Here is a 14,570-nt window from a genome sequence, read left to right on the forward strand (position 1 = left end):
ACAGGAGCCTAAAACAGACCCCAAAATCTTCCCATCAAGTGAGATGGAACCTGTGTACCTAGCCCTCTTTCAACCTATCCCTCCTGTTTTTAGAATTGAGGGAACTGAGGCACGGGGCAGTTAAGCAACTTCTTGAAAGCCACACGTGTGGTGGCTGGGCTGACTTCCGGGCCACCTGCCTTCTGACTTCCACACCTGCTCTCCACGGAGTCTAAAGCAGACGCCGCATCTGTGGAAATGTGTCCTGAGGAGAAGAGAGCTAAGGACCTCACACTAACCGGTGGCTGGGGCGCCTCCATTCCCAGAGGAGGAGAATGGGGCGCTGTCATCTGGGTGGAGAGTGGAGAGCACCTTTCTCTGTGCTCAAAAGCCTGAGCTCTGTCCACTTTGTCACCGGAGAAACTGAGCAGACTTGATAGGGCGGAGACTGTTCTGAGGCAGCAGGGACGTCAGGCGATCTGGGAAGTGGATGCAGGTCCCATCTCCCCCAGATTTCAGCTCCCCTGGCAGGTCTCCCCAAGACACCCTGCCCCTCCCCTGCTCCCTGCCTTCACTCAACTTCCCTCACCCTGGAAGGGACTCTTTCCTCCCCTTCTCTCTCCACCCTTAAAAACCGAGTCCCAGCTCAGCCCTGATGTCACCAGCCTTCCCTCATCTTCCCAGAAATAATTAACCACTTTATCTCTGATGCAATTTGTTATGCATTTTGTATCATAGTTTGTTTTTTATTTGTCTGCTTTCCGTCACTAAATTGCGAGCAGCTTGAGGCCAAGAACTGGGCCTAACAATTTATTTTTTCATTTTAGAAATTATGAAATGTTCAATGCGTAGAAAAGCACATGACATAGACGTTATGAATGAGGTTACTTTTGTAAACATCCTGTGTGCTCCACTCCGGTCCTGGGACCTTCTCTCTATCCAGAGCTAACTGTCCTCCTGAGTTTTGTGGTGATTATCTCTTTCCTTTCCTTGCAGTTTTTACCATGTTTGTATGGCTCTCCAAACATTGTTTACTTTTACTCGTTTTTTAATTTTAAAAAAGCAATATCATACTGTGTGCATTCTTCAGCTGCTCTCTTTTCGTGCTCGATGTTAAAATTTTGAGGAATCATTCACGTTGATGTACGTAGCTGTGGTTCACGTGGCAGTAACTGCTCACTTCCATTGCTGGTTGGTGATGTTTGTAGAATCTTCCAAACTGTGTTGTATATCCAGTTTTCCTTGGGTTGTTCTTGGCCCTCTATTCTTTTGCCTGACCATGTGCCAATATCACGCTTAGAGATTTGCTATAGGTTTATCTGTTAAAATAATGTCTCTGACAAGGAAAAGCCCCTTTCCTTGTTTGTCTTGGTTTTCCTTGGACTACACTTTCCATATACATTTTAGAACCAGCTTCATGTGTTGATTGTGATTTCACTGGAAATACATTAAATGTATAGATCAATTTTGGGAAAATTGACTTCTTTTTGATACCTAGTGGTTCAAATCTTGAACAAATTTCTCTCTCTCTATTTTGGTCTTCTTTGGTGTATTTCAATAAGTTTCATAATTTTCTCCATAAAGTGCTTATACATATTTCTGAAGATTTATTCTTAGCTGTTTTGCAGACTTACCTGGATCCTGTTAAGGTAGTCCCATTTTTTCATGGTTTGTGGTGACCATCTCGCATCGGCCCCTCCACCCTTCTCTCTCCTGTTCTGTGTCCAGGAGGCCGACCTGCAGGAATTTATCGATGTGCTCCCTTGCCCTCTGGCTTCTGATTGGTGTAGGAGGGAGGAAGGAGAGTAAGGTCGGGAGAGTTATTCCCCAGCGTCTCCTTTTGGGATCCTGGATCCCGTCAGGCAGCCTCTCCATCCAAGCCTGTCTCCAGGTTCCTGTACCTGCTCCTCCACCTTGTGCCTTCACACCTGTCACTAGACCCAGGGCTTTGCCTTGTGGTGGGTGTATTCATGTCCAGCCCCATCCCCTTTACAGGTTGATGCACCCAACCCTCAGCTGCTGTGTGTTGTCTCCTAATGGCGCACAACTGGCCCCCCTCTGAAGAATTTTCCTTGGCTTATCAGGGGCACCCCTCCCCCAACTTCCCCGGGAGCAGCCACAGCCAATGATCAACTCACACAGGGTTACAGAAGGCCGAGTCCCTCGCTTCCATATGTGGCCCACTCTGCCGCAAGGCGTGCTCCAGAGCTCCCCGTGAGGTCAGGCTGAAGCTGGACTCCAGTTGGGTTGCATCCTGGTTTAGCTCTTCCCCATGCCCCATCCTGCTTCCCTCACTCCCTTTTTCTGGAGAGAATCCCTCTGTAAACTACAGGCCCCAAAGTCCCTGTCCCAGGCTCTGCTTTTAGGGGAACCATACCTAAGGACTGGTCTTAGGAAGCAGACTGTAAGGATGAGAGTCTGGATTTAGTTTATTCACTGGGCAGCCAGTGATAAGGATCAGTCCCTGGGGTGCAGTCTCAGTGCAATTGCAAAGATTTTCACCTGTATTACACCAGGATGGGAGGTAGGTGGAAATAGGTGCACTGGCTTACACAATATCTCATATATAATATGAGGGGATAGTAATTAAAGAACTGTGGAATTGGATGGCTGTTGCTCTCCTTGTCTGATGGCTATGCAAAAGCCTTACATGAAGCAGATGCTTTGAAAGATGATGCTTGTTCTCCTTGGCATCTGTCCTCACTTCCCTTCCTGTACTGGACCAATAACCAGGGTGAAATCGTGAAACCCAGTGTGGCCCAGCTGGGAGAGCACTGCATTGCTACGGGAGAAGGATCCTACACCAGAACACCTACAGACCGAGCTTACAGAACTGGCAGGAACAGGAGGTGTGTCTTGGAGTAGCCTTGAGGACGCAGCATAAGGTGGATCAATATAAAGCTGGATAAGGGAGTATTTATCAATGTGGGGAAATGCTCTTGTTACATAGGATTTACCACCATGGCAAGGGCCCAAGAGGCCAATGCTAATTGGATGCTGGATGGCTTTGGGAACTCAAAAACGGTGATGTGCCATGCTAAATGAAGTAGAGAAGCTAAAAACTGCCATAAGAGCTTATGGAAGGAAGGGTTCAAAGGCCCGGAGAAGTGGGGAGTGCTACAATGGAGTTGCTATATAAGACAGGGAACACCACTGGCTGCTGTTGATCCCTGAGACCCCTGGAGGACATCCTGCTTCCTGAGCTGATAAGGAATGTGTTGGTTGTGGGAGCACCAGGATTGCTGAGAAGCTCTGTGGGGTCTGTCCTCGGTGGGCCAGGACTGATGGGAGGAGATGCCGTCAGTGGATTAGGATCCCTGGTAGGAAAGGCTGCTAGGATCCCAAAACAGCAGAGCCCACATGGCAGCACTTAACCCACAGAAGAAGCCAGTTGTGTGCAATTACCCTAAAGGGCTGCCAAGTTGGAACAGCAGCCAGAGGGTCCTCATCCACAATGATCTACAGAGATGGCTAATAGGACATGTTGGACCCGGGCTGAGATAGATGGGCAGCCACCAAGGGCATGGTCAAGAGATGAAGAAGATGAGCAGAGCTGAGATTAGTCACCACAATGGAAAGTCATGATCCCTTCCTTGTTCTATTTCCAGACCTGAGATAGCTCTTGGACCCAAAACTCATTGACTGAAGGAGAGGTCAAGTCCCCATAAAGAAGGACCCTGCAACACTAAGGCAATTGCATATAGTAGTGATGTCCTTAGCCCTCCCCTCAGTAGACTCACTCGGACAATTGTACACTGAGGAAAGGAGTATAGGCAGATCTTTTGAGGGTTGCTTGATGCAGGGCTGTGCTGAGCTGACAGTCACCATCCTAGCCCCATGTTATAGATGGGGCACTTGGAGATTAGGAGCCCAGACTGACATCCATCTCACAGTGGGTCCGTTGGGTCCATGGACACACCCAGTGGATATTTCCTGGATTCCCAAATGTGGGACAGGAAGGGATATATATAGTATTATACAGAACCCTCACACTTGTTTCTTGATTTCTACATTAAGAGCTATTGTGGTAGGAAAGGCAAATAGAAGCCCCTGGATCATGAGTGGAATGGTGGAGATCAGTGCCACCCTAGAAAACTTATAGGATGCAGGAAGAGTGACTCCTATCATATTCATTTACTTTGTCAGTCTAGGCCCTATAAAAGACAAATGGATTATGGTGGATGATAGTGGCCTGCTGCAAACTTTCCCAAATATAAGCCCCAAAGCAGTCTCTGTGCCAGGTGAGGTATCTTTGTTAGAGAAGATTAACAGACCCTGGTATATAGTATGGAGATACTGATCCAATGAATGCTTCCTTTCCAATATCCATCTGGAGTTGCATTCACTTAGGAATGGACAGCAGGATGCATTCATGGTCTAGTCTTAGGTCACCATTGATTCTCCTGCTTTCTGTTGCAAGGGAGCTAAGCCAGCAGGACATTCCACCAAAAATCACATTGGTTCTATATTTTGATGATGCTATATTAGTCAGATTGATGAGCAAGAAGCGGAAAGGATTCAGGATGCTTTGGTAAGATGTGCTACAGAAGATGGCAGATAAACCCTACAAAGATTCAGGAGCCTGCCGCATTGGTCCAGTGGTCTGGAGTACACCAGGACATTCCCTCCCAAGTAAAGAACAAGTTATTGTGCCTTGCACGTCCATCCACTCAGAAAAAAGCACAATACTTGGTTTTGAAGTCAGCATAGTCCACACTTGAGAATACTGTTCTGACCCATTTGTAAGGTGACGTGGAATGCTGCTGGTTTTGAATGGGGCCAGATAAAGAAAGTCATCTGCATCAGATCTAAGACGCATTATCAGCAGCCCTGTCCTTCAGGATTTATGGCCCAGAAGATCCCTTGTACTTGACGTTTTAGTGGTTGATAAAGACGAGCCCCAATAGGAGAGTCACAGAAAAGCCTAGGATTCTGCAACAAGGCTGTGCTAGAGCAGATAAATTTATACTCATTTGAAGAGCAGCTCCTGGCATGCTTCCAGATCCTGGAAGAGACAGAGACCAACAGTGTGACACCAAATAACCATGAAACCAAAACTATTCACTCTGATTTGGGTATAGTCAGATCCACCAAGTCTTAAGGTCAAGCAATCCTTCCTCAAATGGACATGGTGTATCTGCGATTGAGCTTGAGAAAGTCCAGAGGACACATGTAAGCTTCCTGTCACCCCCACTTTTGCCCAGACACCTTTCTCAGCTCATACCCATGGCCAGATGATGGAGGAGGAAGAGGCCTAAGCTTGGTTCCCAGATGGATGGTCTGGTAAGATGATGCGAACTGAAAATGGTCTGCTGCTGTAGTAGATCACCACTCAGGAGGGGGACTGAAAAGAGGGGGAGAAGCCCTTCTCATGGGCAGAGCAGCACATCTGGTCACCTATTGTGTGAGAAGAGAAAAGTGAAGAGAAGTGGATATGCATGGATACAGAGCAGAGACACATGGCTCTGCTGCCCCGTCAGAGGCTTTGAAAAAGCATGTTTGAAAGTCTGTGGCTAAGGAGGTCTGGAGAAGAGAGATGTCGATGGATGTTATGGGAGAGGGCATAAAGTGTGAGAATTGTTTTATCATGTGTTGATGCCCACAAAAGAGGAGAGGCACTAAACAACCACATGGACAGAATGACTTTGCTAGTAGATGTCAGCTTGTTTCCATCTGGAACACCCCAGCGCAAGTGCAGTGGGCTCACAGGGTAGCAATGGTGGGAGAGATGGCAAGTATGCATTGCTCCAACAGCATGGGTTCCCTCTCACCAAGGTGGAGCCAACCGCTTCCACTGCCGAAGGTTGACCTGCCAGCCACAGAGACCAATATTGCACTCCTATATACTACTGTCCATTGAAGAGACCATCCATCGCTGGGTGGCAATTTGATTAATCAATCCCCTTAACCCAAGAAAGAACAATAATTCACCTTGACCAAATTGACATGTATTTTGGGCATGGGGTGCCTTTCTTGTCTACAGAACTTTGGCTAGAACCACTATCCAAGATTTCACAAAATGTCTGATCTACAGATATGGGATCTGGCCCAACACTGCCTTGGACCAAAGGATCCATTTAATAGCAAAGTGAGTGTGATGGTGGACACATGACCATGGGCATAAGACCCCTTGTCTTAATATATCCTGAACCATTCAGAAACAGCCAACCTGAAAGGGCGGCGAGATGGCCATTGAAGGTGCAGCTGAGGAGGACCCCCTGTGAGGACAGGTCAGGATAGTTCAGGATGCATTATATACCTTCAGCCAAGGTAGACTGCACGGATCTGAACCCAGGAGTACAATAGGAGTGATCCTGTTCATCACAACTGCTCTTCCTGGATCTTTCTGTTTTAGCTCTGTGAGTCTAAAGGTCCTGCTTCCACCGGAGACACAGTAAGAAACTTGCTGACCTGAAAGTTGCACTATAGCTCTTTCCTAGTTACTTCAATCTCCTCATGCCAGTAGACCTGCAGGCAAAGAAGGACTTACCACATTGTAAGGGATAATTAATCCTGTTTGTCATGAGCAGGTAGGGCTGTTGATCCATAATGCAGGTGGGGAGGAATAGGTTTACCATTGCTTGGTATTTCCATACCAGTTTTAATTCTAAGTGAGCAAATACAGCAACCACAGTCTAACAAGGCATGGTAACCAGAGCATCAGTTCCCTGAGGGGTGAGGATCTGGGTCACCCCACCAGGAGAGCCATCCAGACCAGCAAAAGTACTAGTTGAGGGGAAGGGGGTCTAGGGTGAATGATGGAGGAGGGAGGCTATGAGTGTCAATTGCAGCCTCAGAACCAACTGTAGCAGTGGAGGCTGTAGTTTGTTCCATTAACCCTACTCTGGCAAGTGTTCCCAGAAGCTGTGACCCACTAGAATCCTGGAGAGTCTGTGCCTGGAGAAGTAAACTTTCTGTGAAAAGCAAGTGGATATGACTGGTGCAAGGGATGGGTTATAATGGGTGCTGTTGATGCCCCATCCAGATCCATGTTAGCAGGTTGGTGTACCCGTTTCCAAGCTGCCTTAGAATCACCTCCCCATTCTCCAGAGAATTGCTTGTGGCCTAAGAGAAGTTGTCTTGCCAGGAATGTAATGCACTCTGACTCCCTCCACCCGTCCCTGCTTGGGTAGCCCATAGCCAATGATGGGATGAAACTGGGGCAGGAAAGGCTGGCCTCCTTGCCTAAATGTGGGACCAACCCCGTGGTGCAATCCATGCTCCAGAACATCCTATGGGATCAGACTGAAGCTAGATGGCAGCTAAGATCATATTCTTGCTTGGCTTCTTCCTTGCCATGTACTGCTCTCCCCACCCCCTTCCTCCTGAGGATACCCGCCATGACACACGTGCACCTGAAATTCCTGTCTCAGGCTTTACTTTTACAGAACGTGACCTAAGAGATGCCCTATCTGAAATGGTTTCCCTACATTATGTCCTCATTCTTGTAAATCATGAAAATCTTCAACTTACCCCATTTGAGTATGCTGGTGTCCTGACTGATAAATTTGCCAAGAGGTATTCTTTAAATGAATTGCTAGTGAACTTTGTCTATTTTTTTTCTCTATTTATTGAAATAAACATAAAATTTTCTCATTTAATCTACTTAATAGTGAAATATATGAATAGTTTCTAAGTTAAACCATCCTTACATCCCTGGAATAAATTCAGTGGTCATGATGAATTTTTGGAAGTATAAACTTGGATTAATTTTGCCCATATTTTAAATGAAATGTTTGCATCTGTGTTCATGAGTAATATTTTCTCTTTCATTTTCTCCTTGCTTGTTTTGATAATGAGGTTATACCAACTTCAAAGAATATGTTGGGGAGTTTTCTTTATTTCATATTCTCTTGAAAACCTCTTAATATTAGAAATTTTGACTCCTTGAATAATTGGTAAAACTTGCCTATGAAATATTTGGGCCTGATTTTTCTTTGTGGAAAGATAGCAAATTATTGATTGAATTTCCTTAAGAGCTCTATGGCTATATAGAATTTCTAGTTTCAATATTAATTTTTCCATACTTAAGAAATAATTGATGAATGAATGAATGACCCACCCTAGGCATACTTTGTAATTGTTGTGCTTAATAAAAGGGAATAAATGAGTTAAATCATTGAACTAATTCCTTAAGAGTTATGATACATTGCATCATTGACCCTAGTTTTTTACTTCCCTCTTTAACTCTGACTTTACAGTTCCTCCCAAGCAGCAGAATTTATTTCACTTTCCGCTTCTCAAGCCCAGCCTGGATTAGCTGATCCCAGAAGATCTGCAGTTACATAGAGATTATAAATAATTGTTGTTTTAAAACCCTGAGTTTCCATGTCATGTGTTCCTCAATGATAATAAACAAATACATGTATTAACATACTTCAAAGTTTAAAACCATATCCATAATGCCCATGTATATTTTAAATGCTAATGCTAATATTGATTTTAATACTAATAAAAGAGCATCCATGTATTACCCCCAATTAAGAAACAGAACATTACCAAAAGCTTTTTGAAGCCCGCTACAACATATCAATCAGATCCCATTGTTTCCCAGAGCTAATTATTATCCTGATTTTGTTAACCACTTCTTTGCATTTCTTTATAATTATACCATCTTTGCATTTATCCCCAAGCAACAAATGGTATCATTTAGTTTTGCTTATTCTTGAACTTTATGCAAATCAGTTTGTACTGTGTGAACTTGGTTTTACAGAAAATTATGTTTTGAGATTTAACCGTGTTGCTTGAGGCATGTTTTTCATCTACTTTTCCCCCCTCCACTGTTAAGTTACCCCCTATTTCTGTTATTTTATTAGGGGTTTTTGATGTTTTAACACAAATACTTTACAAAATCCAAAGATAATTGAAAAACTTAATTTTCCTTTCAAGTCAAAGAACTTTAGAACGTTTTAACTCCAATCTCTCTACTACCAGTTTACATGCTATTGTTCAGTAATTTTTAAGTCCCCACATTAAACATTGTACTATTTTGTATCGCCTCTGTTTGTTTAGATTTTCCCACACTTTACTCACCAATCTTTCTGGCATCTGAGCCTTCTTTCTGGGGTCATTTCTTTCTTCCTGAAGTCTATTTTTTAGAATTTCTTTTTAAGGGTCTATTAATGATAATAATACTCAGTTTCTGTTTTGCTGAAAATGTCTGTATTTAACTCTTTTTCTTAAAAGATAGTCCCACTGGGCAGGCAATTCTAGGTTAATACCCATTTTCTTGTGACACTTTTGGAATAATCTAGTTTTCTGACTACCACTGTTGCTATTGAGAAATTAGCTATTTGTTTTATTTTCCTTCCTTTGTAAGCAATCTGTCTTTTCTCTTTGGCTGCTTTTAGGGTACTTCAACATATATTTTTTGCAACTGATAATCGGTTTGTTAAAATACTTGATGTAAGCATCTGTAATGGCAACATCATCCTCTACTCCTGGCTCAATACAGGTGGAAGTAATTTGCTTAACAATCTCAGAAGGATTGTACAAGGCAAGAGTTCCTTGTGGATTTTCATCTGAAAATGACTCTATTAGCTAGGGTTCTTTAGGGAAACAGAATCAACAAGAGATATCTATAAATATGAGATTTTATAAAAGTGTCTCATGCAACTGTGGGGATGCATGAGTCCAAATTCCATAGGGCAGGCAGTAAACTGGCAGCTCCAATGAAGGTGCTCAATGAACTCCTCCAGCAGCGAACTAGCAACTCTGATGAAGGTGTTCAATGAACTACTTAGGAAATGCTTCACTGGCTAGCTGAAGAAGTGAAGGTCCTCTGTCTTTCTTGCTTAAAAGTCTTCAACTGATTGGATTAAATCCAGCTGATTGAATTCCCTCATTGTGGAAGACATGCCCTTCACTGATGTAATCAGTCACAACTGCAGCCAATTGACTGATGATTTAATAAACCAGCCTTCTGGTTTCTTAACCAGCCACAAATGTCCTTGCAGTAATGGTTAGGCCAGTGCTTGCTTGACCAGACACCTGGACACCATCACCTGGCCTAGTTGATACATGAACCTAGCCATCACAGACCCCAAGTCTTGAAACCCTCCTCACAAGGGGTTCTCCTTGTATGGATTCTCAGAGTTTTGGTAGGCATCTGAACTGGTCCCTTCACTTTGAGGTTCTTTTCCTTTGAGCCTCTAACCAAGTCAGCACACATCTTCTCCAGAGAATTCACATGAAGGCTGGTTAGGGTGATCTAATGCAGTTAATTTCCACCTCTGGTTCCACAGGCATCTTTCTGGTGTCCTGAAAAGTCACAGCTGTGTCACACTCCTGACCGGCCTGTTCCTGGGTGGGGCAAACAGTGTGGGTCAGGAGTGGTGGGATGCCTGGGTGAAGCAGCAGCAGAGACTGTTTTCCTCAAAGAGCTGGCTCTTTTAATTTTTGGTATCTTGAAGTTTCAGTATAATGTTTCTATAGATTTGCTGTTAAAAGTTATTCTGCTTGGGATTTGTTGGACTTACTGAATATGTTATATTAATTCTGGAAATTTTTAGACTTACCCTTTCCAATACTGCCACTCCCTTACTTTCTTTATTATTTTGTTCTGAACCCCAGTTCAATGTATGTTGGACCTTCTCATTCTGCTATGTCTCTTGGTCTCTCATTAATATTTTCAATTTTTAAAATTTTTTTGTCCCTCTAAGATATATTTTGAGTAACTTATTCAGAACTATCTTCCAGATCACTAATTCACACTTTCCTTGTGTTTAATCAGGTATTTGCTCTCCAATTTTTATTTATAATAATTATATTTTTATTTGGTAATTTCAATAGTTTAAATGCTTTTTGGCATGGTTCTACTGTATTTTTTTAAATTATTATTTCTGCTTATTCTTGCTCATAGTATCTTGTTTCCCAATGTGTTGTATAATTTTGAACTTGAGTCCATGCTATTGGGAACTCTAACATGAGAATTTTGGGTTAGCTGGTTTGACTGTACAAATTTCCAGAATGGATTTGTGTTTGTTTCTGCCTGGCACTGAGGACATTGTTGAACAAAGTCCACTTTAAAATAAAAATCTCTGCTTGTAGCTTTCTAGGCTCTGCAAATCCCCTGACATGAAGGGTGGTCAGTGGTCACAAATACTCAGGGAGAACTTTAAAACCTTATCCCAGACAATGATGGTGATTAAATGTAAAAATATAAGAAAGTTTTTACATGAGGGAGAACAAGTGAAGGTCAACATTGCAAGGTGCTGAAAATGAGATGGCATATGGGAAAAATTCAATCGATGCGGAAAGGGTCTGTACTTAATAGTAACATTGTAATATTCTTTCATTAATTATAACAAAGGCAATATACCAAAGCTAAATGTCAAAAGTGGGGGATATAAGGGAGGGGTATGGGATTCTTGTTGTTGTTGTTTCTCCTTTTTAATTTTTTTTTCTTTATTTTTTTATTTTTTTATTTTTTTTTCTTGGTGGAAGAAATGGAAATATTCTCATATAGATTGTGGTGGTGAATGCATAACTATGTGATTATAACAGGAGTTACTGATTGTTCACTTAGCATGGATTGTATGGTGTGTGAATAAAACTGTTTAAAAAATAAACAGAAAAATATCTGTGCTGGAGAAGATGTGGGGAGATAGAGATACCTATTCACTGTTGGTGGAGAAGTAGAACAGTGCAGCCCCTCTGGAGGACAGTGTGGTGGTTCCACAGGAAGCTAAGTACAGGGTTGTCATATTGCCATATGATCCTGCAACCCAGTTATGTGGTGTATACTTGGAAGAACTGAAAGCAGGGACATGGATAGGCATTTGCCCACTGGTGTTTATGGCGGCAGTATTCACAATTTCAGTGAACTAAGGCTACATCAATGGGTGAACGGAGGGCAAACTGTGTGTATACATACTATGGACTATTAAGTGGCTGCAAAAAGTAGTGAAGCCATGAGGCATGAAACTTGAGGACATTATGTTGAATTAAATAAGCCAGAAATGGAAGGACAAATATTGTAAGGCCTCACTAATATAAACTAAGCACAATGAGCAAATGCTGAGAATTGAATTTGAGAGCATAGGTTATCAGGGTTTAGAATGTGAACATAGACCGGGCAATTGATGATGCAGAAGTACAGAAAGTTCAATAAGGCTTATTGTAAAGATTCCTAGAGTGTAAGTTCTTACAGCAGTCACATCTACTCCTGAGTTTTAACTTTATTTAAGAGATGTTTAATTGGTACAAAATTTAAATTCGCTATAGTAGCACACTAATTTAACCTGTCTGGTCAGTTTATTTAAACAACATAATTACATGGAACCTAGAATAGGGAAATGAGATCTTGTTACTCTGTGCAGGTTAATGTAATACCCTGATACATCCCAGAGTATTTTGGGCAAAAAATAAAAGTATCTGCAAAATCCCCTTGAGGGACTGGGGGAAAATGTGGAAATATTAAAAACTTCCCCACTTGGGGAATTCCTGATATTCTTGCAAGGATTAGGGACTCCCAATTTAGTAAGTCAAGCCCTTGATCTTGGGGCTTGCCCGTATGAAGCTTGTTGCTGCAAAGGAGAAGCTAAGCCAACTTATAGTTATGCCTAAGAGTGACCCCCGAGAACCTCTTCAGTTGCTCAGATGTGGCCTCTCTCTCTCAGCCAACCTGCAAATAAACTCACCCTGCCCACTATGTGGGACATGACTCCCAGGGGTGTAAATCTCCCTGGCAATGTGGGACATGAGTCTTGGGGATGAGCCTGGACCCGGCTTCATGGGATTGAGAATGCCTTCTTGACCAAAAGGGGGAAAAGAAGTGAACTAATATAGAGTTTCAGTGGCTAAGAGATTTCAGATAGAATTGAGAGGTCATTCTGGAGGTTATTCTTATGCATTATATGGGTATTCCTTTTTATTTTCTAGTGCATTAGAGAGCTAGAAGGAAATACCTGAATCTGTTAAACTGTAATCCAGTAAGACTTGATTCTTGATGATGACTGTATAACTCTGTAGTTTTTATCATGTGATCATGTGATTGTGAAAACCATGTGACTAACACTCCCTTTATCCAGTATATGGGCAGATGTGTAATAAAATAAAGACAAAAAATACATAAATAATAGGGGGGAGTAAGGGGAATGGGATGTTTTGGGTGTTCTTTTTTATTTTTATTTTTTCTTTACTTTGGAGTAGTGAAAATGTTCTAAAATTGATTGTGGCTATGAATACACATATATATGATGATACAGTGAGCCACTGATTATATACTTTGGGTGGATTATATGGTTATATCTCAATAAAATAAAATAAAAAACAAAACAAAACAAAACAAAAGCCTTATCCCAGAGCCAAAGCAGAGACAAGCCTATTTCTTTGCTCTATGCTTCTGTGGGGTAGATTCTTTCTTCTCACTTCACTTTTTGCCTAAAGATGTAGCCCTTTCCTGGGTCTGGGCTATGTGAGTGTGTGTGTGTGCATGTGTGTCCATGTGTGTGTGCATGTTAGAGGAGCACTCATTTATTTGACTTTCTTTCACTTGATGCACCAGGCTCTGTCTCCTGGTTCCCTAAAGATGGCTAAGCCACCTGGGGCTGGTAGGTTCTCCCAGATCAGCCATGGCCTCAGAGGGACTTGCCTCTCTGAACTTGTGTTTTCTGCGTTGTTTTTGTGGGAGCACCCTCAGTGTCTTACAGGCTTATCCACTCATGATAAACTATCCAGAAATTTTAGGTTTTATAGCAGGAGGGTTTCAAGATTTCTAGTCCATCATATTACTAGAAGCAAAACTCTGATTCAATTTCATAATCTGCTCTAGAGCCTCATATGGTGCCTTTTGCAGGAGACACTTAGATAGCGTTGAATGAATGTGCAAACACTGCTTTTCCCGTATCACATGTGAATCCCATCTCTCCCGTTAGCCACCACTGCGCATCTCTTTTTCGTCTGCCCTTGCACCTAGCTTAGCACACACACTTGGCAGAAGCTCATTATAACAGTTGTGAATGAATGCACTAGCACCTTGTCTTGGCTGTCTAGTGAGGGAGACCTTATAATTGCCCTTGGAGACTTTGAGGTAGAAGTCACCCTGCCATCAAAAAGAGCCTCTTCTCAAAATGCTCATGTATTTCCTCCTAAGCAGTTGACAATTTTCTCATTAAAAAGAAAACCAATGAAGTTTTTATATATGTAAATGCTAGTGTGGCTCTAACATCTTTCAAGGTGAGCAACCTCATTGCGGAGCAGTGGAGAAATAAATTTCTGCTGTCAACTTAAGTGAGGCACGATTAAGCCTCTGACAGCTCTTCGTAGCTAGATGCACTGTGGTGACGGTGAAGTCCTCGGTGAGGAACGGGTCCCCTTGCGCGGCCGCCGGGCTCTCCTGCCCCTGCCTTCCCCTGCGTCACGGACCCCTGCGCACCGGCTGCAGGGCAGCGGCCGAGCTGGCCGCCGCGGGCTCTGTGGGCGGCTCTTTCCGCCCGCTGCGTCCACGTTCTGTGAAACGCTGCCCACTTTCTCTCTGGTTCCTCGCCACGGCAGCTTCCTGCCTTCCTGCCCTCGCTGCTCACGTCTGTGCCCCACAAAGCAGAGGAAGCCCGGCCCTGAGCCTCTGCCAAGGCGCACGGGGGCCTTGG

At 43.1% G+C, this 14,570-nt stretch overlaps 1 pseudogene; it reads right to left on the reverse strand.

The window, feature by feature from the left end:
* Positions 1-5,682: 5,682 nt before the first annotated feature.
* Positions 5,683-14,171, reverse strand: LOC119535191 (annotated as a pseudogene).
* Positions 14,172-14,570: the final 399 nt, after the last annotated feature.

Source organism: Choloepus didactylus, chromosome 5, assembly GCF_015220235.1.
Source record: "Choloepus didactylus isolate mChoDid1 chromosome 5, mChoDid1.pri, whole genome shotgun sequence".
NCBI lineage: Eukaryota > Metazoa > Chordata > Mammalia > Pilosa > Megalonychidae > Choloepus > Choloepus didactylus.